The sequence below is a fragment of the Haematobia irritans genome, chromosome 2 (genome assembly GCF_050003625.1).
Source record: "Haematobia irritans isolate KBUSLIRL chromosome 2, ASM5000362v1, whole genome shotgun sequence".
Classification (NCBI taxonomy): Eukaryota; Metazoa; Arthropoda; class Insecta; order Diptera; family Muscidae; genus Haematobia; species Haematobia irritans.
In genome coordinates, this window is record NC_134398.1 from 233,178,110 (window position 1) to 233,203,506 (window position 25,397).

Here is a 25,397-nt window from a genome sequence, read left to right on the forward strand (position 1 = left end):
TTTGGGTGAAAAGTTGTATCTAAGAAAATAAGTGGTAGCTATTGGAACGTAGCTATTGGATATAGTAGACTGCGGATATGTAAGGCTTATTTAGACTATGCTGTACAATGTAATACTACTGGTGGTGAACTCATCTCTTATCAATGAGTGATGTCCGATTCTACATGTATCTCAACAAAGTACCTCCTTTTTGTAGTCGAGTGAATCCATTTAAAGAAGTTTTAAAACATTCGGAAATGTTACCGGCATTACTGTTAAAGGATAAAACGTCACTGGCAAATTGCACCAAGGTGATCGTAACAAGCAAAAGAATAGTACATCAATACACAAACAAATATATACAGCATTAAGTTCTTAGCGACCTTATCTTAAATACCCACCACCATGAATCAAATATAATAGTTTCCATAAAATTCTTTATTTTGCCTAGATTGAGATCTATTTGTTTTTATTATTTTCAATTGATCCGTCCTAATATTTCGCAATTTTCGTTGAATTGCTTCATCAGAGGTGTATGATCTATAAGCATTTTTTTATAATATTAATTAATTAATTAAGTTAAATTAACTTAAACAATTAATACAAATTTCAAATACATAGAACAATTACAAAACATTCTAAACATCATAAGCCGTAACTATTATCTCCAACTTACACATAAATCAATCACTATACACAAAATTCTTATTAGAGCATCACTGCTCTCGTCAGCTTTCGCTATTGCACTGTTGGCTGATGTTGTTGTTCGAAATGTTCTTCGTCTGTCGGTGATCATTTTTGCCTATCATGAGTCTGTATATGTGGGCGATGTTGTCTTTGTCTGATTTGTAATTCATTCTTCTGTTTGTTCCCACCCGACCAAAGTGCCGAGAAATGGCGAAGGTTCGATAAAGCGAACATTTTTCGAAATAAATTAACGCGCACATTATTCGAGAAAAGTTCGATAATGGAAAAATTTCGAACGTTCGTTGTTTCGAAGTAATAACGAATATTTTTCGGCTTATTTGTTTATTTTCCGCCATGTTTGTTTTTTACAAAGACAGAGATTAAAAAGTCATTTCAGTTTAAGAAATTGTTAAGTGCGGGTGAAGTGTCTTAGCGATTCTAAAAGAGGTAAGTAATTTATTTATATATCTTTTAAAAAACTACCAATTTTCATTTTTGTTTAATTTGCATATGTATCCAGGAAAATGTTACTCATTGATTATAGTCCTTTTCAATGGCACAGACTGGACCGGCTTAAAAATAAATTCCGCGCAAAGAAGTCAATGCCGTGCCTTAAATCACTTCAAATATATATTCCTAAAGTTAAATATTTTAAGTATTTTGTTCGCAACACTAATATCTATATTATTTTGTATTATAATTATCTATATTGTGTTGTAATAAAATAAAAACAAACTTGAAAATTTTCTTTTACTACACAACTTATAATGGGAACAAAATGGAAATAAAACAGCAGAGAAACCCTTCGAAAGCGAAATGATATCGAATACGAAAACGAATTCGAAATAGAATCGTTAACGATCAATTATAGATATCGCGAAACCTTCTTTAACGAATCACTAGCAAGCCTTCGAAAACGAAGAGTTTGCTGACAGTAACAGCACGACAGATGAACGTTTTTCGAAATTTTTTCGAACCATTCTCGATATCGTTTTCGATAGTTTTCTTCGAGAAAAAAAAAACCGAGAATATTTCTATATCGAATACGATAACGAACGTTGTGGTCAGGTGGGTTGGTACATTATTGATGTGCAGCATTTCTAATGTGTATCTTTTGTTGGTATTGTTTTCTTGCTGTAATATGCGGACATTATTGAAGTTCGGAAACAAAATAGTTTCCTTTGAAAACTCCTGATTGTAGTGTGTTTCGTGAAAATGTATAGAATTGCAGGTGGATTCGATGGCAGATACCCTCCCAAGTAGATCGGTTCAGTTTTGTTTGAGATTTAAAGGAATATTAATTATCTCATCCAAGCCTGCAAGAAAACCCAATGAAATAACGCTTTTCATATGATTTGAAATCGAAATTCTATAGATTTTTACTCCCATTACTCGAATGAGCATAAGATTTAAATAGGTACTTTTTACTTTTAGTTTCGTGCAATTTGGATGGTCTTTACGCCTTCTATCCTCTCAAGAAGTTACATCGGTATATAAAACCCTTACCGATTTAAACAAAATTTGACATATCTCTAATGGTTCTAACATACCTCGAGATTTACAATTTCAGGACAATCGGATAAACGTTGCGGTTTCTAGATACCCAAGTATTCATAACGGAAGATCGGTCGGTCGGAGGACTTACTAAAATATGCACCGATGTTAACCAAATTGCAAATATGTTTTTGTTGACTTAAAGTATATAGATTTCGAATTTCTGGCAAAAAGTATTTCCAAATTCGGGAAGAGATCAGTCTATATGGAAGCTATACACAAAAATGGACCGATATACACAATATTCGGTACACCTCAAATAGACATTTCCAATTCCATGCAAATCGGATGAAAATCGCGTTGTCTAGATGTTTAAGATCCCAAAGCGGGGATCGGTTTATATGGGGACAAAACACGAATATCTGCCAAATTTAAGGACGATAGCGCCATTATTGAAGGCGGGGGCGTGATTACAACAGATGGACAATCAGACATCGTCTTAGAACTTCTCCATGATCATGAATATATATGCTTTATATAGTCGGAAATCGATATTTCGTGATTGTCGTGACTGACGAAAATTTTCGTAACTCTCGAGTGAGTCGTGAATCATGCTGATGGTAACGATATGAGTGTACGTTATTAAGCAACCCAATAGCATGTTTGAGCCACGAAAACAATTTCTTCGTGAGTGTGTCTCTCGAAGAATAATCCCGCTCACGAATATAAAACGCTTACCTTTTGAATTCATTTACAATTTTAGTGACACCTAGAATGTTAAGAGTTTAATAACCTAACTTGGGTGTGACTAAACATGCACAAAAAAAATATTGTCCTGAGGCCAAAGATTTTATGTCCTTCAAATAGGAATACGAATTTTGCTTAGCATCCCAGCAAAAAATTGGATGTTCTTCTAAAGACACAACATTAAAAGCACTTCCAAAAATGTCCTCCCATGGATGTTCTTTATTTCAACTGCACAGGAAATGTCCTCCCAAAGATGTCCTTTATTTCAACTGCACAAGAAGTTCATTTGAATCAATTTTTTTACAAATCGCTCTTCATATTTTTAATGAAAAATTTTAATTTTTTTTTTCAAATAAGTTAAAAATAAATTATTAATTAATAAAATAGTACAAATTATTTAAATGCTAAAATCCATTCTAGAAATATAGCAATTTTTTTTAAATATTTGATGGCAAACGTTCCGATTAAGTTTCAGACTCACTTAGACTATTCAGTCCATTGTGATACCACGATAAGTGTTACAATGCATAAAAAATCAAGATTTTAAAAATTATCACAAAATTTATTAATTCACATCCAAAACACTGAATTTGCATCAGTCCCTAAGAAGTGATACAAAATCAATGCAACGGCAGTTCAATTTTGGACATCTGTCCTATGACAAGTTCTTTTTTGGCGACGCTTTTGTTTTTTCCTTATCCAAAAGTCGATAAACTTTCGTATGAAGTCTTTTATCTTTATAGTTAAGTGATTCGACTTGAAAATGGTTATCGTAAATTAAAAGAAAATTATGTTTGACAAAGGTCAACTTGGCTTTAATAATTCTGAAAAATTCTTCCAAATTAATGAAATCATCTTTAAATTTGTTGACTTTTTGCATCAGCAAAAAAGCGTTTAAAAATAGGAGATTTTTTCAACACTTTATTTCAATGACTTTTTTACATGACACAACGCATAATTTCTACTTGCAGTCGGGTATGAATTTGGAAATTTATGTTGTCGAAGAGGAAAACTAAAAAAAAAATAAATTATAATTTGTTTCTTAGAATCAAGTAAGCAAAGCTTAAATTTAAAAGTGAATTGTGTCTTAAATTTGTCCTTAATTCAATTCTCTGCTTTTTTGGTTCGGAATCAATAACAAAATATATAATCGGACATTTCTAACTTGAGATACATAAGAAAAGTCACCTCCCATCAAATGAAATTTAAAATTTTCATAACTCACTTCCACGTACGACATTTGGTTGGTTAATCACGCTTATGGACACGTATTAGGGAAATTTTTGAGAGTAATAATTTCTTTTCACGTTTGAATAAACAAAAAAGTAAGGAAAGTCTAAAGTCGGGCGGGGCCGACTATATTGTACCCTGCACCACCTTGTAGATCTAAATTTTCGATACCATATCACATCCGTCAAATGTGTTGGGTGCTATATATAAAGGTTTGTCCCAAATACATACATTTAAATATCACTCAATCTGGACAGAATTTGATAGACTTCTACAAATCTATAGACTCAAAATTTAAGTCGGCTAATGCACTGGGGTGGAACACAATATTAGTAAAAAAATATGGGAAACATTTAAATCTGAAGCAATTTTAAGGAAACTTCGCAAAAGTTTATTTATGATTTATCGCTCGATATATATGTATTAGAAGTTTAGAAAAATTAGAGTCATTTTTACAACTTTTCGACTAAGCAGTGGCGATTTTACAAGGAAAATGTTGGTATTTTGACCATTTTTGTCGAAATCAGAAAAACATACATATGGGAGCTATATCTAAATCTGAACCGATTTCAACCAAATTTGGCACGCATAGCTACAATGCTAATTCTACTCCCTGTGCACAATTTCAACTAAATCGGAGCAAAAAATTGGCCTCTGTTGTCATATGAGTGTAAATCGGGCAAAAGCTATATATGGGAGATATATCTAAATCTGAACCGATTTCAACCAAATTTGGCACGCATAGCTACAATGCTAATTCTACTCCCTATGCAAAATTTCAACTAAATCGGAGCAAAAAATTGGCCTCTGTGGGCAAATGAGTGTAAATCGGGCGAAAGCTATATATGGGAGCTATATCTAATCTTAACCGATTTGGCTGATATTTTGCAAGTTTTTCGAGACTCATAAAATATTCGGATGTACGGAATTTGAAGAAGATCGGTTGATATACACGCCAATTATGACCAGATCGGTGAAAAATATATATGGCAGCTATATCTAAATTTGAACCGATTTTTTCCAAAATAAATAGGGATCGTCTTTGAGCCGAAACAGGACCCTATACCAAATTTTAGGACAATCGGACTAAAACTGCGAACTGTACTTTGCACACAAAAATACACCAACAGACAGACGGACAGACAGACAGACGGACGGACATCGCTAAATCGACTCAGAATTTAATTCTAAGCCGATCAGTATACTAAAAGGTTGGTCTATGATTACTCCTTCTTGGCGTTACATATTAAATGCACAAACTTATTATACCCTGTACCACAGTAGCGGTGAAGGGTATAAAAATATTTTCACAATCCAAAATTAAGTCAACTCGGAGACACTTGAGGTCAGCCAACCGAAAATAGAAATTCCAAACAAGCATGATTCCCTTATGTTTCATAAATTTCTAAAGCTTGAAAGTGTTAGGCATACTAAACAAACTGAAAACGTCGATTGCAATATCTAATGCACGAATTCGTGGAAGCCTTTTATCGCAGGCAAAACAGTTTTTTTTCCATCTAAAACCCCAAGGCGGAAACTGTAATTTTAATAAGATTCCAAAGTTAGAAAGCAAACAACCTCAACATAATATCCACTTCTATCCCACTAAGGGTTAATTGTATTGTTAAACGAGTTAACAAAAGGTAAAATGATGTTACCTCGAGAGAGAGAGAACAAAAAAAGAAATAACCTCAATACAAGTAAACCAGATATCTTAAGAAAATCCAAGACATTCGCCTTGACTTATAACGTTGTCATGACACCACCACCAACAACAACATCAACAGTCTAGAAAACATGGCTAAAAAGAAAAAAAAGATTCAAGAGAAACGTGCAGATAATAAAAGCTAAACTCCAAAATGCTTGTCTTAAATATGATGACTCTTTATAATGATTGTGGTTGGAGAGGTCGGAGTGAAGGTTGTACCGGTGGGACAATGTAAATCTTCCACAGTTACGTACACTCGAAGGTAACATCACCGAGAATATATTTTCTTGTAATAAAAGGATAAAATGTCCTACTACAACCCCAAATACAGACACACACACATCCGCCTACACACACTCACACACTAAGGTAATCAAAAAATGCCAAAAGAAAAAGAGGAATGTTCTTGAAAAGTACCAACTCGTTCATTGTGCAAATGCCAAAAATTTATGATTTCCACTTAAGCGAAATATGAAGACACTTATTTCCTCCCTTTGCTGCTAGACCTCCATCCACCAATTGCGGGTCCCACAACGTAAAGGGGAAACAGCAGCAACAGAGGCAACCTGAAAAAGGCATAGGAGAATAAACCAAACGAAGAAAAAACCAGGCAAATGAGCATGAAGCCCTCAAGTATTCAGATTAGACAACTCCATTCACGATGATGGAAGAAAAGACGGTGAGAGTTACTGGAAATGCAGTAAAAATGCCATGTAAACGTTAAGCAGAATGAGCAAATGAGGAAGCCGGCGCTAGCATAAGCTTCGACTTTTGTCGCGTCATAGTAGCGAAAATAAGTAGCAGCAAAGCTCCCGACATGTCACGTGCAAAGGAGTTAAAAAAGATTTAATATTCTTCTTTTTTTGTTTCGGCAAAATTTAAATAATCATTAAACCTTGTAAGAATGTGTGCGTGGCTATGTTGGCATGTGTATGTTAAAATGTTCTGCCTTAGGCGGAGCTCATACTCTGACTCCTTGTGTGAGTGTGTGCGTGTGTCCATGTGCATTTGAAAGGATGTCTTTAATAAGAGTTGGTAATATCTAATTAGAAGAGTTCGGGAGTGTGGGATGTGGATTGTATTTATTGTGATAAATGTCCTCTACTTAAATACACTCCTACATACACACACACGCACATTCGCAATCATTTATGAGCAACACACGTAGTTAGTTGAATATGCTCAAGCAAACAAAACGGAGCATTGAATATGGGGCCACGTCGTGTTTTCAAGCATGTACACTGTGGAAAAACAAGAGCAAATTTTAGAAATTTATTTTATTTTATTTCTTGGTCAATTAGAAATCATTTTTATTTAAATTTTGTCGAAAAAATGCTTAATTCATTATAGAAAAATATCAAATTTTTGAAAATATATTTCCTTAGTTAAACTAACGCAAAATTTAACTTATTTTTATAATTTATTTGCTTGTAGTTAAATTCTATTTTTTTCCAAATTTTCCACAGCCCAATGAAATTTTCCATTTTTTAAGTATGTCTCAAACATTTTATAAACTAAAGTGCGTATAAAGTTCAATGACCGTACACATAAGTTCAATATGAACTAAAACAAAAGAAAATGTTCGTACGATTCCCAAAAATAGTAAGAATGAACTACTGTATGGTTAATATGGTCATGATTTGGAGCCAATGATTTTCTTCTTTACTTTTAGTTCATTTTTTCTTCTATGAGAGGGTGTAATTTCGTGAGTTGTAGTTAAAAAGGGCATCAAATTTTCCTGGTTGTAGCAACGCTCTGTGGAAATCTCAAAATATGGAATAAAAAATATTTAAATTTTCGTGAGACGTAATTCATTCTTGCTATAAAGTATTTATTGAGACAAGTATTTTGTGAGACAAGCGTTAGAATGAATTTAGAATCATAAAAAATTATAAAAATTATTTATTTGGAAAAATATAAAAACAAAAATTGTTCAATTCACATCCAAAATACTGAATTCGGATCACACCTTAAGAAGTGATGCAAATTCAGTGCAGCGGCTTGTAACGTGGTTTTGTCGTCGGCTGACCAGTGGGTAGACCAGTGGTTGTCCAGGATCAACTTTAAGGACCCACAAACCATAAATTAAGAACACGCGATCTGGTGGTATTTATACAATAATAGTGGTACGAACTTTATTTATTTGACCTTATATACGTATAATGCTTATGTTTGCAAGGTATGATGGGGAGTCGGTGATTTATTATGCAGCTTCTTAGTAAAGATGCCGGTGGATCGGTTGTCGACGATTTGGTTCGGCTAAAGTCGTTGATACGGTGTCGGTGATTGTTCGGCGTTGTTGACTATTCGGTTGAAGGCTCGGTTGATGGTTCGGTGGTGGTGATGGTGGATTGCTGGTCAGCCGTCGGTGGCTGTCCGGTGTCAATGAGTCGGTTGTGTTGGTTTGGTCGGCTGTCGGTGGTTGGCCGATGTTTATGATGCGGGATATGTTGATGATTCGGGTGATGCGGCGATTCAGTGTTGATAGTGTATGTTGATAATCCGGGTAATGTGGCGATTCGGTGTTGATTCGTTGTTAGGTTAGTAACAAAACTACAAACTACTTGCCGAACCTACTAGTGGAAGCAAGCTAATAGCCGAAGCTATTAGTGCGGAAGCAAGCTAATTGCCGAAACAATTAGTGCGGAAGCAAGCTAATAGCCGAAACTATTAGTGCGGAAGCAAGCTAATCGCCGGGAAACGATTAGTGCGGAAGCAAGCTAATTGCCGAAACAATTAGTGCGGAAGCAAGCTAATCGTCGGGAAACGATTAGTGCGGAAGCAAGCTAATAGCCGAAGCTACTAGTGCGGAAGCAAGCTAATAGTCAAAGCTATTAGTGCGGAAGTAAGCTAATAGTCAAAGCTATCAGTGCGGAAGCAAGCTAATAGCCGAAGCTATTAGTGCGGAAGCAAGCTAATCGTCGGGAAACGATTAGTGCGGAAGCAAGCTAATAGCCGAAGCTACTAGTGCGGAAGCAAGCTAATCGTCGGGAAACGATTAGTGTGGAAGCAAGCTAATTGGCGAAACAATTAGTGCGGAACAGTTCGTCTGTCCACCCATTATATTAGTGGGATTTTTAATTTAATTCCATTCCATAATTTATTGCTTAGTAATAGTTTTTTTTTTTATAAAGGGTGATTCTTTTGAGGTTACGATTTTCATGCATTAGTATTTGACAGATCACGTGGGATTTCAGACATGGTGTCAAAGAGAAAGATGCTCAGTATGCTTTGACATTTCATCATGAATAGACTTACTAACGAGCAACGCTTGCAAATCATTGAATTTTATTACCAAAATCTGTGGCAGAAAATCCGCTTTTTTATCGACAAATTTTGTTCAGCGATGAGGCTCATTTCTGGTTGAATGGCTACGTAAATAAGCAAAATTGCCGCATTTGGAGTGAAGAGCAACCAGAAGCCGTTCAAGAACTGCCCATGCATCCCGAAAAATGCACTGTTTGGTGTGGTTTGTACGCTGGTGGAATCATTGGACCGTATTTTTTCAAAGATGCTGTTGGACGCAACGTTACGGTGAATGGCGATCGCTATCGTTCGATGCTAACAAACTTTTTGTTGCCAAAAATGGAAGAACTGAACTTGGTTGACATGTGGTTTCAACAAGATGGCGCTACATGCCACACAGCTCGCGATTCTATGGCCATTTTGAGGGAAAACTTCGGAGAACAATTCATCTCAAGAAATGGACCGGTAAGTTGGCCACCAAGATCATGCGATTTGACGCCTTTAGACTATTTTTTGTGGGGCTACGTCAAGTCTAAAGTCTACAGAAATAAGCCAGCAACTATTCCAGCTTTGGAAGACAACATTTCCGAAGAAATTCGGGCTATTCCGGCCGAAATGCTCGAAAAAGTTGCCCAAAATTGGACTTTCCGAATGGACCACCTAAGACGCAGCCGCGGTCAACATTTAAATGAAATTATCTTCAAAAAGTAAATGTCATGGACCAATCTAACGTTTCAAATAAAGAACCGATGAGATTTTGCAAACTTTATGCGTTTTTTTTAAAAAAATGTTATCAAGCTCTTAACAAATCACCCTTTACATTACGATCTTCTTTTGAAGTGCAAAATAAACAATTCTCTGTAAGAGCATATTAGAGACATTAATGCCATAGGAAGAACTTCGATTTCTTTTGTTGGCTTATCGTTGCTGTATCGAAAATACTCTCTCTTCAACTAGGCTTACTTCTTTTTCCAAGTGTCCTCTCGGGATTACGGTGGCTATGAACATTCGCATTTGAAGCAAAACATTGCTAAATGAGAGATGATGTCCTTGGCAAACATTAATAACAAGAACAAATATATATTTCGCCATATGGAGATATACACAGATTTAGGTTACTCATCTAAATTTATGTGTGCTTAAAGCCATCCTTCGTAAAAACACCAAAAAGGACTTGCTGCGATGCACACATAGATACCAAAAAATGTACATGCAGCATAACCATCAGTAATGATACTCATATTATTTCTAAACATATCCTTACAACATTCACTCATGCCCCAACCAACCAACCACCACCAACTCTATGTAGCAGTCTTACTTATTTAATTTATTCGCCGCTTAATTTTGTCTAAATTTAGGATATTACAGTTGCTGAGCTACTAATATTAAATACTTTATCAAATGAATGGATGAAACCATTTTGGTTTGTCTCCATCACAACCTCCTCAGTAGTAGGGTTTCGGTGGAAGGCAACCATGCATACAGTGACTTCGAAAGCAATATTTTCTCAGAAATCTATGTTGGAATACAATCTCTGGCTATGGGTCAACAAACTTTGAATCAGCAATGGACAATAGATGCTGTGTTTCTCCCGAACTCAATTGTACTCCAATATTTAGATTAAATACCATTTGAGAAGTCAAAGGTCAGCACTTTTATTGTTTGTAAACAATAACGACTCCATGGATAAGACCATTGAGCTTCGATTCCACATGAATTCAGTTCAATGTACTCCAATCAAAATAATTATTATCAAACAAATTAAAAAGTGTTTATGAATATTCCATTTTGATGCAAGTGTTTGGTTATCTTTAAGTTTGTTCACTTAGTTTGTCTTACCTTCCGACAAGAGAGAGAGAGTCAAAAGATATAAAAAAAACATCCTGTATTCAGTACTCAATGAATAAATCAGAAATTAAATTCCAATGGAAATTTGAGATGTTATTCACCTTATCGGTCAGTGAACCCCTTTACACAGTATCCATGAACTACTGAAGGAATAATAAATTAGCTTCAAGAAAAATTTCAATTTAAGAATCCCTTAATAAGGCATGCGGGCGATGACCTCAGATATATAAAGACAATCTGGCCATTACTTTATAAAGGGTGATACGGTCAAAATTTGGTCAAGGGAAAACGCGTGTAAATCGGTGAAATCGTTTATTTAAAAATCAAATTAAATTTCTTTTTCAAGTTCAATTAGTATAAAATTCAGGAAAAATATTCAGTTAAGCTTTCGCTTTTCCAAATCCGAATTGCCGGGCCTCACGCTTGACACCTGCCATCAGATTTTGTACAGCCACCTTGTCCACCTTCTTCGCCGCTGAAAGCCAGTTTGCCTTGAACTGCTGCTTGACAATAGCCCAGTTTTTCTCAATTGGGCGGAGCTTTGGCGTGTTGGGAGGGTTCTTGTCCTTGGGAACCACCTGCACGTTGTTGGCGGCGTACCACTCCATGGCCTTTTTACCGTAATGGCAAGATGCCAAATCCGGCCAAAACAGAACGGAACAACCGTGTTTCTTCAGGAAAGGCAGTAGACGTTTATTCAAACACTCTTTCAGGTAAATTTCTTGGTTGACAGTCCCGGAAGCTATGAAAATGCTGCTTTTCAAGCCACAGGTACAGATGGCTTGCCAAACCAGATATTTCTTTGCGAACTTTGACAGTTTTATGTGCTTGAAAATATCTGCTACCTTTTCCCTTCCTTTTGCCATATAAAACTCCTGTCCCGGAAGCTGCTTGTAGTCGGCTTTGACGTAGGTTTCGTCGTCCATTACCACGCAGTCAAACTTCGTCAGCATCGTCGTGTACAGCCTCCGGGATCGCGCTTTGGCCGTCGTATTTTGTTTATCATCGCGATTTGGAGTCACTACCTTCTTGTAAGTCGATAGTCCGGCTCGTTTTTTGGCTCGATGCACGGTTGTAGACGATACACCCAGCTTATTTGCGGCATCTCGGAGAGAGAGGTTAGGGTTTCGCTTGAAACTACCGGCAACTCTCTTTGTCGTCTCAGCGGGTTCCGGTTTTCGATTTCCCCCCGATTCAGACTTCCTGGCTGTCGACAATCGTTCCCCAAACCCTTTAATTACATTTGTAACGGTTGATTTGGCAACATTTAGCGATTTTGCCAGCTTTGCGTGCGAGTAGCTCGGATTTTCGCGATGCGCGAGCAAAATTTTGATACGCTTCTCTTCTTGCTTGGACGGCATTTTGACAACTGAAGAGTGAATTCCAAAATCAAAATAGGAGCAACATTCTACACACACACACCTTCAAAATGAGGGGTGTTAAGGTTTTTAAATGCAAAATTGAAAGAAATACGTCAAGTTTATTTTGACCAAATTTTGACCGTATCACCCTTTATTAGCCTGGGCGGTGTTAAAATGGGTTCCAAGGCCTAAATCGGGGGCGTTGCATGAAAAAGTGGCAAATCGATCCCAAAATAAAATCAACACCGAAAAAAAGCAAACTTGGAAGAATAAACTAACTCGTGCAGAAATTGTACACCACATTTTGAGATTTCCACAAAGCGTTGTTAAAACCACTTTTGTTGTACTTTTTAAATGCACTTCACGAAATTACGTTCTCTCATAGAAGAAAAAATTAACTACCAACAAATAATTTTTTTCCAAAAAAAAAAAAATTAAATTTAGCGTTAGTTTACGGTTAGAGCCACGGAATTTTTTTCTATGAAGACTCATTGTGACTTTTGAGTTAAAAAAACCGTGTCAACATAGGCCCTTAATGAGGAAAAAGAATTTATTAAATAAGTGTTACTGAATGCGAAATTGAAAAAAACATAGTTTTTGTTATGTCAATTCCAACATCGATCGAACACCAAAAAGTTTTTCAGCGGTGGGTTATCCCCTCTCACTAATGCTGGTGACATTTCTTGGTGTTTCTAGACTTCTCTAAGTGGTTTCACCGTAAAGTGAAATGCTCTTCAGACTCGACTGGTTTTTAGCTATACCTAGTATTGGGCAGCAACCATTGATGGGAGAGTTTGCTTATATCATAAATTGCAAAGTAAAGAAATTTTTAAGATAACTTCGTGATATCTTAAAAATTTCTTTGCGCGTTTTCAGTTCCCTAAATTATTAAATATTGCTTTTAAGAACCTCTAGACTTTTAATGTCAGTTAACGATTTCCGTATTAATGAAATTTCGGTATTGGCATGTCCTCCGTAACAACACTAAACTATTGAGAAGATTTATAATCAGATTTACTTTTTTATGTGCACCAACAGAAGGTCAATATCAATCGATTTTTTATTGATGGTTGTCGGTCTTAAGATTTAAACTACACTGAAAAAAATATTTACGTGACATTAAACATTACACAACCTAAATTTTAGGATGCGAAAAATAATGAAATTTTAATTAAAACAAGTATATACGGCCGTAAGTTCGGCCAGGCCGAAGCTTATGTACCCTCCACCATGGTTCGCATAGAAACTTCTACTGAAGCCGATGGCAAGGTATCTTAAAACTTCCTAACACCGTAATATATACCACATAGTCCATACGTGGTATATATTAAACTAAAAAAGACCGATTAAATACGTATATAATTAAGTTTAAAGTATCTATAGAAATAAAATTTTGACAAAATAAAATGTTGACAAAATTTTCTATGGAAATAAAATTTGGAAAAAATTTTCTATAGAAATAACATTTTGACAAAATTTTCTATAGAAATAAAATTTTGTCAAAATTTTCTATAGAAATAAAATTTTGTCAAAATTTTCTATAGAAATAAAATTTTGACAAAACTTTCTATAGAAACAAAATTTTGACAAAATTTGCTATAGAAATAACATGTTGACAATGTTTTCTATAAAAATAAAATTTTGGTAGATTATTTTTGGCTCGAGTGGCAACCATGATTATGAACCGATATGGACCAATTTTTGTGTGATTGAGGATCGGCTATATATAACTATAGACCGATATGGACCAATTTTTGCATGGTTGTTAGAGACCATATACTAACACCACATTGCAAATTTCAACCGGAACGGATGAATTTTGCCCCTCCAAGAGGCTCCGGAGATCAAATCTGGGGAACGGTTTATATGGGGGCTATATATAATTATGGACCGATATGGACCAATTTTTGCATGGTTGTTAGAGATCATATACTAACACCATGTACCAAATTTCAGCCGGATCGGATGAAATTTGCTTCTCTTTGAGCAATCGCAAGCCAAATTTGGGGGTCCGTTTATATGGGGGCTGTACGTAAAAGTGGACCGATATGGACCAATTATTGCATGGTTGTTAGAGACCATATACTAACACCATGTACCAAATTTCAGCCGGATCGGATGAAATTTGCTTCTCTTAGAGCAATCTCAAGCCAAATTTGGGGGTCCGTTTATATGGGGGCTATACGTAAAAGTGGACCGACTTGGCCCATTTGCAATACCATCCGACTTACATCAATAACAACTACTTGTGCCAAGTTTCAAGTCGATAGCTTGTTTCGTTCGGAAGTTAGAGTGATTTCAACAGACGGACGGACGGACGGACATGCTCAGATCGACTCAGAATTTCACCACGACCCAGAATATATATACTTTATGGGGTATTAGAGCAATATTTCGATGTGTTACAAACGGAATGACAAAGTTAATATACCCCCATCCTATGGTGGAGGGTATAATAAAGTTTATAATCTTTGCTTCAAAATTTTTTTCGTTAAATTTAGAACACAATTTTCGTAAATTTGCGTCCCTCCGTTAAAGTCGCATGTCTTTGAACTAAGGCTAATTTTCCTTAAAGTAAAGAAACACCTTTTTGATTTAAATCAATTGTCCTTAAATGAACTGAAATATTGAAACATTAGATTTGAGATAAAAACGCTAAGACATATTTTGAGGATTTAGAGTTTTTGTTTTAAAATTTTTTTGGAATTAAGAAAACATTTTTAACTTTGAAGTATCCGTTATAATTTGGATTTGTAAACAGTCATTTGTTTGTACGTGAGTACCTTCATTAATAAATCGCGAAAAGAGAATGAAAAATTGATAAAAATCTGTATCTTATTTTTTATTTTTTTGGTCCTAGCTTTAAAGCTAAGTAGGTCGCTAAAAAATGTCTTTATTTTAAAGAAGCCGCATCTTTGGCTCGGAATCAATACCAAAATCTTAAAGGGAAGGTCAAAATCTTTGGATCCAAGTAATCTTTTTTTTTTTGTTTTTGAGTGTAGAAGTTTATCAATTGGTTGTAGTATCATTGTCCTTTATGAATGTGGATTGTACCAAATTTAGTAAAATTGTATTAACTTTGGTTGCTGACTATGAAGTCCATTGTAAGGTGATTTCTCCATTTTTCAGGAAGTAGTTACTGTCCTTGGTTGGCCCAAATTTTAAAAATTCCATAAATTTACGATTCAATGAATAATTATAAATAAAATTTAATTTTAAATTTTAGGTTAATGAGGTAGAATTATAAATTTTTGAAATATGACAATAAAACATTTCTTTGAGAGTAAACTAATTTTATCCATACCAACAACCAAAGTTCGATCAAACTCGCAAAATGATTTCTAATTTGCTTAATTTTTTAATCAAAGGTCGGTCCAAGTCCGGATAAAGTGTTGTGGAGGATGCATGAAATTCGGCCAAATTTGTCAACTTCATACATAAGATTTTCAGTGGTACAAAATTTAATGAAATTTTCCTTAAATTTGGAAATTATTCTTTTAATTTTTTTCAAATAGGTTAATAAAATCCCAGCAAAAAAAGCGTCGCCAAAAAAGTAATGAAAATGTTCTTTTTGGATCCGGAAGTGGTGAAAAATTGACGCAGAAACGATGAATTTAACATGGGCTTGTCATAGGGCGGAAGTCCTCCATTTCAGCAGTCGATGCACTGAATTTGAATCACTTCTTTAGGTGTGATCCGAATTCAATGTTTTGGATGTAAATTAAGAAATTGTGTGATATTTTGTCAAATAACTAATTTTTATAATTTTTAATGGATTCTAACGCTTGTTAGAAACGTTTGATCTCAAATATTTTCAAAAATTCACAATTTTTTCAGATTGGATTTAGCATTTGTGTCGACAAATTCTTACTATGTTTTTAACCTACTTGGAACAAAAAAAGTTAAAATTATCCATTAAAAGTATGAAAAAAACAAGTTATAAAAAAATTGAATTAAAAGAACTTCGTGGGTATTTAAAATAAAGAACATCATTGGGAGTGCATCTTCTGGAAGTGCTTTTAAAGTTGTGCCTTTGGAAGAACATCCAATTTTTTTTGCGAAAAAATGCAGTATCCATTTTAGAAAAATTGCGAATTTTTGAAGTCATATCTTTCAGACTAGCCTTAGAATGCATAAAAAATTATAAAAAGTTATATAAATTATATATTTAGCAAAATATCATAAAATTTCTTAATTCACATCAAAAACACTGAATTTTTATAAGACCTTAAGAAGTGATGCAAATTCAGTGCAACGGCTGTTCAATTCATCGCTTCTGTGCCAATTTTGTATCACTTACGGATCCAAAAGGAACATTTTCACTTCTTTTTTGACGACGCTTGTTTGGCTGAGATATATGACTTTTACAGATGGATACGACGAAATCACTGTGTGCACAGAAAAAATTAAATGATTTCTTGCTACCTGTTCATTTAGGCCCATTTGACACAACTCAGTGCACACAAGCACACTTCATATGTACGCATAATACATGCCACTTCACATTCATACATACACACACACAAACACTTGAGCATTGGCCTGAAAATATTTATAATCAAGGTCGTTTCAATGGATGGGTTTCCTGTTGGCAGCCAAAAATGGTCTTTGGCTTTCTTATGTGTGTTTGATGTCGTGTATGTAGGTGTCTTCTCCATAGTATTATTCCTCTACTTCTCATTCACTAGCATTTCTTCCGTTTCCGTTCCTGGCTGCGATGTTTCCTTTTTCTTATTTATGTGGAGTACAACTTATTTAAATGGGCAGACATTGGTTTGTGGTCTCATGCATTATGTCTTATTGTTGGCGTTGTTATGTTCAAAGGACATGTGTGGTATGTAGACAGACAACCACCGCACATTATTCATATGCCATAAAAGAGGTCGCACAGTGGGGAAGGAGAAAACGTTGTATTGTGTTCATTTCAATTCTTTCGTCCCATCTTCAAACAACGTATGTCAAAGTCTGTTAATTTTATATTCAAAAAAGGTTTTCACAAGTTATTGAACTGTAATCTTGCCAATTGTTCTACATATGGATGGTATTTGATTTTTTGAGACTGACATGCAAATTACAAATGTTTAACGTTTGTCAAACAAACAAACAAAAAAAACTACAAGATTCTATCACGCAAAGGTCACAGGACGAAAACTGTGAAATTGATTTAACAAAGCTAATTTCTACTACTACACAATAAATTAAATGTTATTGAACTCCCCATTTGTAATTTACTTAATGACATATGTAGCCAAACGTGCACTGAAACTTTAATTTCTCGAAATAAAATTAAAATTAAATTCTGTGGACTTATGACAAAACCCCACAAGTCGAGATAGAAAAATTTCTCACAAATTTTATGTTGTGTGTAGTTTTTGAAGGCGCATCTTACGGATTTTTGATACTTGTATGATATTTTTGGCAAAACACAAAGTCCACATTAGGTTCCTGTAGATGACCATTTTTTTTTTACAAAACAACATATTTCGAGTCGTGGTGTTTTGTCGAATAACAGAAAAAAGAGCATATTTAACTGCAGTTGTGTTGGTTAGTTGTGTTTAGTCAGTATAGGATCAGGATTCAATGCAACAAAATACCATAAATAAAGATATGTTATTTTTTAAAATAAAATATCATATGACAAAGCAACATAAGTCGGTAAATCCTAATTTTCTCTGGATGGGGGTGGGGGGAGCTAGGGGGATTTGCCCAAGTGGAAAAATAAACTATTGAAAAGGTCTTTCAAATAAATATGAAGCATTTTGCAAGATGTTTTCTACAGAAGTTTTTGTGACCCCTTAAAAGTGTATTTTCTCTGCCCTGTAAGACTGTGTTTTTAGATTTATGGGGTTTTGTCATAAATCCAGATATTAGCGAAGCTATAAATGTCAGTTTAACTTTTTCACTACCGACGTCCATTTAGGAGGACATTGGAAAACGACAACAAATTCTATTTCCCCACTTGGTTTCGATTTATATCCCGATGTTATTCTAAAGTAGAGACTTTAATCTAAATAAGCTATAAATATTTCCCATATTGGTGAGCTCTAAATTGCATTTTTATAAACTTCTTTAAAAATAAAAGAAAAATAGGAAATTTTGAGATTACCTTTCTACTGTATGTCTCTGGTAAATGGACATTTATACAAGGACTATAGGCGATATTTTTCTGGATTCGTTTTTTTTTTTCTTACATTTCGATAAATATCATAGGTGGCTATTTTCGTAAGAACATTTGGTCACAATTCCAGAATCAAGTTTTCAGAACATACTTATATATCTCATGAACTAATTGAGGTAGGTAATCAAAATTACAATTTTTTGTCTATTTGTTGTTAGTACAACTAAAAAGAGAACAAAAAAATAAATTTTTTACCATTAGGTTTATTTTGGTAGTTAAACAATTTCAAACTCATAATTTTGGAGAAAGAAATGTTTGAAGCTAAAATTATTATATTTCTTTTAATTAAATTTATTTACTTACGTTCAATTTGCACGTCCTAAAATTTAAGTCGCATAATTTTTCATATCAAGTTTATATATTTTTCAGGGCATAAAGTAAAAGTAAATACGTAGGGCAAGTCAAATACATAAAGTAGTTGCGGCCTTTCCCAATCATTGTTATCAACAAAAAGAGTTATAGCAAAAATATTCGAGTGGATTAACAGGTTGGCTGATAAGTCCACGGCCTAACAAAAAAAACACATTTTTTGTCAAAATTCGTTTTTATTATTCAACATAGTTCCCTTCAAAAGCGATACAACAATTATAACGGCCAATTTTTTGATACCATTTTGGTAGTACTCTTTCGGTTTTGCCTCACAGTAGGTAGTTTCGGCGATCACCTCTTCATTGCAGCCAAATTTTTTCCTGCGAGCATCCTTTTGAGGTCTGAGACCAAGAAAAAGTCGCTGGGGGCCAGATCTTGAGTATACGGTGGGTGGGGAAGCAATTCGAAACCCAATTCATGATTTTTTGCCATCGTTCTCAATGACTTGTGGAACGGTGCGTTGTCTTGGTGGAACAACACTTTTTTCTTCTTCATATGGGGCCGTTTTGCTGCGATTTCGACCTTCAAACGATCCAATAACGCCATATAATAGTCACTGTCGATGGCTTTTCCATTCTCAAGATAATCGATAAAAATTATTCCATGCGCATCCCAAAAAACAGAGGCCATTACTTTGCCAGCGGACTCTTGAGTCTTTCCACGCTTCGGTTCACCGGTCGCTGTCCACTCAGCCGACTGTCGATTGGACTCAGGAGTGTAGTGATGGAGCCATGTTTCATCCATTGTCACATATCCACGGAAAAACTCGGGTGTATTACGAGTTAACAGCTGCAAACACCGCTCAGAATCATCAACACGTTGTTGTTTTTGGTCAAATGTGAGCTCGCGCGGCACCCATTTTGCACAGAGCTTCCGCATATCCAAATATTGATGAATGATATGACGAACATGTTCCTCTGATATTTTTAAGGCATCTGCTATCTCGATCAACTTCATTTTACGGTCATTCAAAATCATTTTGTGGATTTTTTTGATGTTTTCGTCGATAACCACCTCGGGCGTCCACTGCGTTCACCGTCCTCCGTGCTCATTTCACCACGCTTGAATTTTGCATACCAATCAATTATTGTTGATTTCCATGGGGCAGAGTCCGGAAACACATTATCAAGCCAAATTTTTGCTTCCACCGTATTTTGATTTTTTCCCTTCAGAAAATAGTATTTTATCAAAACACGAAATTCCTTTTTGTCAATTTTTTCACAATAACAAAAGTTGCTTCACAAAAGACGCTCTATCTCACAAGCTAATTAACTTACAGGCGTCAAATTTTAACACGAATCATTTGAAGGTTGGTACTATATAAAAATTATATGCATTTAATACTAGCGACGCCATCTATGTGTCAGACCGGGGACTTATCAGCCAACCTATTATAAGTAGGGCAAGTCAAGTACATAAAGTGGTTGCGGCCTTTCCCAATTATTGTTATCAACAAAAAGCCAAAATATTCGAGTGGATTACTTATCCTGTAGAGGTAATTTGTACTACTTTTTCAAATTTAAGTAACTTTGCGTGTTTTTATGTATTTTGGCAAATAATTTTTGTATATGATTGAAAAATGTAGATAGTAGAGGTCTGCACAATTCCATTTGTAAATGAAGAGTACACGTGTACTTGCTACATGAGTACATCTATTTGAGAGAGTCGCAAAACAATTGGTACACATTTTGATGAACACCAAAAGCCACGAGTAACTTCTTGTTGCTACTCTGATGTCTTCACTACCAACAAACACATATTCCTCTTTCTCTCTTATTGAAGTGTACTCAGAGTGATCACGTCGAGTATGTTGCGAGAACAAAACTTCATAGTGTACTCCATGTACAACGTGCAGTTTCAGAAATACAAAAAACAGTTACTCTCCATAATATATGTTTTCGGTTTGTTATAAAGAACGGCAAATGTTAAGGTAAGTGTGTGACATACATAAATATATGATATATGTGACATACATACATATCTATGATTAATAACAATGGAAAATTTTGCTTCGTACATAACTGAGAAATACTTGTGGTATAACGTGAAGTCAAGAGAATCCATGTTGTACTTTTTCTCAAGTACTTGCATTTTTATTGTTCCTTTTTTTCGGAATACATATTGTTTCGGATAAGTACTTGGTGGTATTTGACAAGCAAGTGTTCTCCTCACTTCACTACTTGCGCTCTGAGAGAAAGACAGTGTATGTACTATATTCGACAGCGAATTGCATACATGTAATGAAAAGTTATTCGATGCAGACCTCTAGTAGATAGTATTATCGAGCGAAAGTGAAATGTTTTTACGAAAATCTGAGATAGAAGGTACTAAACTTGACCGCCTACACCCTCGAAGAAAAAACGCGTCTCTAACATATACTCCCAAACCCTTTCTGCTTCAATCATATATATTTTGGGGATTTGGCCGAACAAAATATTGTTTGTGTTGTTCAAACATATTATGTTTCACCTTAGGCATATATATTTTTAAGGTACTTCCAGTTTTACTTGCAGCAAAATACAATAAATAAACGTGGATTGGATTACAAATAAGAAAATAATTAATATAATTTATTTGAATGTTATACACCACATACAAAATATAAAAGTCAGCAAACAATCACAAACATTTACATTTTACATATTCCTTCAAGTTGAACTTTTGGCCTCACAGTGCTGTGTTGATGTTTTTCATTTTCTCTCTCATTCGCCATCTTTACTTTTCCTGTATACACCCTCGGTCTCTCTTTCTAAACACATATATGTTTATAGGTAATTTCTAAATTAATGCATGTTTGCATCCACATATATTATATTTAGAAAATGTTATGTCCCAAATATAATATGTTCTAACATATTAACATATATGTCACAAACATGTTATGCTAATTTAAGAACATTATTTGCTTGCACTTCAGAATAATGTGTTAAAATTTGAATTCCAAACATATAATTTTTACACCGAAACATATGAAAACAAGTAAGGAAAGTCTAAAGTCGGGCGGGACCGACTATATTATACCCTGCACCACTTTGTAGATCTAAATTTTCGATACCATATCACATCCGTCAAATGTCTTGGGAGCTATATATATATAAAGGTTTGTCCCAAACACATACATTTAAATATCACTCGATCTGGACAGAATTTGATAGACTTTTACAAAATATATAGACTCAAAATTTAAGTCGGCTAATGCACTAGGGTGGAACACAATGTTAGTAAAAAAATATGGGAAACATTTAAATCTGAAGCAATTTTAAGGAAACTTCGAAAAAGTTTATTTATGATTTATCGCTCGATATATATGTATTAGAAGTTTCGGAAAATTAGAGTCATTTTTACAACTTTTCGACTAAGCAGTGGCGATTTTACAAGGAAAATGTTGGTATTATGACCATTTTTGTCGAAATCAGAAAAACATATATATCGGAGCTATATCTAAATCTGAAACGATTTCAACCAAATTTGGCACGCATAGCTACAATGCTAATTCTACTCACTGTGCAAAATTTCAACTAAATCGCAGCAAAAATTTGGCCTCTGTGGTCATATGAGTGTAAATCGGGCGAACGATATATATGGGAGATATATCTAAATCTGAACCGATTTCAACCAAATTTGGCACGCATAGCTACAATGCTAATTCTACTCCCTATGCAAAATTTCAATTAAATCGGCGTAAAGATTGGCCACTGTGGTCATATGAGTGTAGGTTAGGTTAGGTTAAAGTGGCAGCCCGATTAAGATTAAGGCTCACTTAGACTATTCAGTCCATTGTGATACCACATTAACTAAAAGTACATATTACATATGGGCACTTCTAGTTTTAACCGCTGAACCTTCTTGATTATTTTTCTTTGTTGAACCAACCAGATTGTTCCAAAAATATTAGCAGACTGCTTAAGTTAACGTTTTCCAGATCCGCCAGTAATCTGAAGCTATATGCTCCTAAAAGTTGCTTACGCTTTACACAAAATGCAGGACACTCAAAAAGAATTGATTCTTTTTCCTCCGCATCATGACAGCTCATACAATAGTCATTATACTTCGCGCCAATAGTTTTTGCAAAATCTCCTATCAGGCAGCGACCCGTTATAGCAGATATCAGGAGTGATACCTGACGTCTCGAGAGCATTAGCATATCTAGTGTGCGGTTTAAGTTGAAATGGGGCCATATTTGCTTGGTGTCGTTACAACCCTTGCAATTCTCCCATCGAACATTTGCCATCGTAACAGCCTTCTCACGCAGCATGAGCTTGCAGGTAGCTAGGGGCATACCAACAAATTCTAGTTCCCCTGGAATATGTAAGGTAGTCCCTAGCCTTGCCAACTCATCCGCTTCGCAGTTCCCCAAAGGGAATTTCAATACCCCCTAAGGAAATAGGCCTAACCGTGGGAGTTTTGCGATCTTTGCAGTACATGACAATTCTGTCTTTGCAGGATTTACCCCAAGACCATTGTCTTTCGCCCATTGTTCAGTCATCCGGAGGGCCCTCTGAATAATATCTCTGATTGTGGATGGGAATTTTCCCCTGACTGCCAGAGCTACATCATCTGCGTATGCCACCACTTTTATCCTTTCTTTTTCTAGAGTAACGAGAAGGCTATTTATAGCAACATTCCAAAGAAGAGGTGATAGAACTCCTCCTTGGGGAGTGCCTCTGTTCACATACTTTTGTATGTTTGCTTGTCCTAGTGTGGCTGAAATACGTCTCTTCATTAGCAGTTCGTGTAACAGCCTGAGTATACATGGATCAACATTTAGAGTTGTCAGTCCATATAATATGAGTGTAAATCGGGCGAACGATATATATGGGAGCTATATCTCAATCTGAACCGATTTCAATCAAATTTGGCACACTTGACTACACTACTAACTGTACTCCTAGTGCAAAATTTCAACCAAATTGGAGTAAAACTCTGGCTTCTGGGACCGTATTAGTCCATATCGGGCGAAAGATATATGTGGGAGCTATATCTAAATCTGAACCGATTTCAATAAAATTTGGCACACTTGACTATAGTACTAATTGTTCTTCTTGTGCAAAATTTTAAGAAAAGTAGGGTAAAAATCTGGTTTCTGGGGCCATATAAGTCCATATCGGGCGAAATATATATATGGGAGCTATATCTAAATCTGAACCGATTTCTTCCAAAATCAATAAGGTTCTATTCTGAGCCAAAACACATACTTGTGCCAAATTTGAAATCGATTGGTCCTACTGTGACCTAGACTTTGATTACAAAAATGTGTTCACGGACAGACGGACATGGCTATATGGACTCAGGAGCCCACCCTGAGCATTTTTGCCAAAGAAACCATGTATCTATCTCGTCTCCTTCTGGGTGTTGCAAACATATGCACTAACTTATAATACCCTGTTCCACAGTGTGGCACAGGGTATACTATTGCTTTACACAGTCCTATTCGTCCGTGTAGAGCAATAGTATGGCTATGATAAATTTACTATTATTTATATTTATGTAATGTTTAAAACGTAATTCTAATTATTATAGATATTGCAAAAGTCAACCCGAAATTTTGAAATCCAGCATAATTTTTCTATTTTTTTTTTTTTTTGTATCATGCTTCGAGAGATTAATAAATAAGCCGGCTCATTATCTGCACGCAGAGAACGAATATGATCACCTCAACCATGTTTCGAGAGCAAAATGTTATTTTTGGACGGTGATCGTGGAACTTTTTTGTCGCAAAAATGTTGTTTTCTCGGCAAACATATACATGGATGCCGAAGTCTGACATAAGCTTTTTGAGAAAATAACATGGTTGCCGAAAACATGTTACATGTTCTCCGTCCAAAAATTACATTTTGCTCTCTAAACATGGTTGTGGTGATCATATTCCTTCTCTGCGTGTGTACGGTGGATTCGTACCTTTTTTTTCCAAATTCAATTTACATATATTTTAAGAATACAAACGGAAAAGATTACAATTATTTCCAGCATATTATTTCAAAATAATTATTTTTGTTTTCATTTACTTTACTCTTTCTCTAATTTTATTAATATATTTGTTGTAATTAAATACTACAATAAATTAGCCTCAGATCAAACCCATTTTTGTTGAAATATTTTTTCAAATGTTAACCCGAGTGTGTATGAGTGAATTAGCAAATATACATACCTTCAATGACATACCCTGCAAGCATTTGGTTGATTGTTTTATCGTCTTTCGCTAAAATGTCACTACTTCGGATCGCCAGAAAGTTTTCTGGTAGTAAAATCTCAAGCACAACAACAATAAAAACAACTATCGCGTGGGGTGTTTCCGTTTCGAAACAAATTCGACTCGAACAGCGATCAAAAATCTAAATATAGACTCCATACAACGACATTAGGAATTTTTCAAAAGCAACTCTTTGAGAGTACATGTGTGTAAAAAGCCACTACCAACCAAAGAGCGTGGGTAGTACAGAGGGAGAGCCTCCGACTTTAAAACAAAAGGTTCCGAGTTCAACACTCGGTGCGGTCGATCATCATTTTTATTTTTTTAAAATAACTATCGCTTTTTTTTACTTCTTTT

At 35.2% G+C, this 25,397-nt stretch overlaps 1 long non-coding RNA gene across 1 annotated transcript; it reads left to right on the top strand.

Annotated features, from left to right (window-relative positions):
* The first annotated feature begins 857 nt into the window (after positions 1 to 857).
* LOC142225391 (uncharacterized) lies at positions 858 to 1,409 on the top strand. The gene is made up of 2 exons (XR_012719259.1): positions 858 to 1,113; positions 1,187 to 1,409. It is a non-coding gene; the product is annotated as an uncharacterized LOC142225391 (long non-coding RNA).
* The last annotated feature ends 23,988 nt before the right edge of the window (positions 1,410 to 25,397 follow it).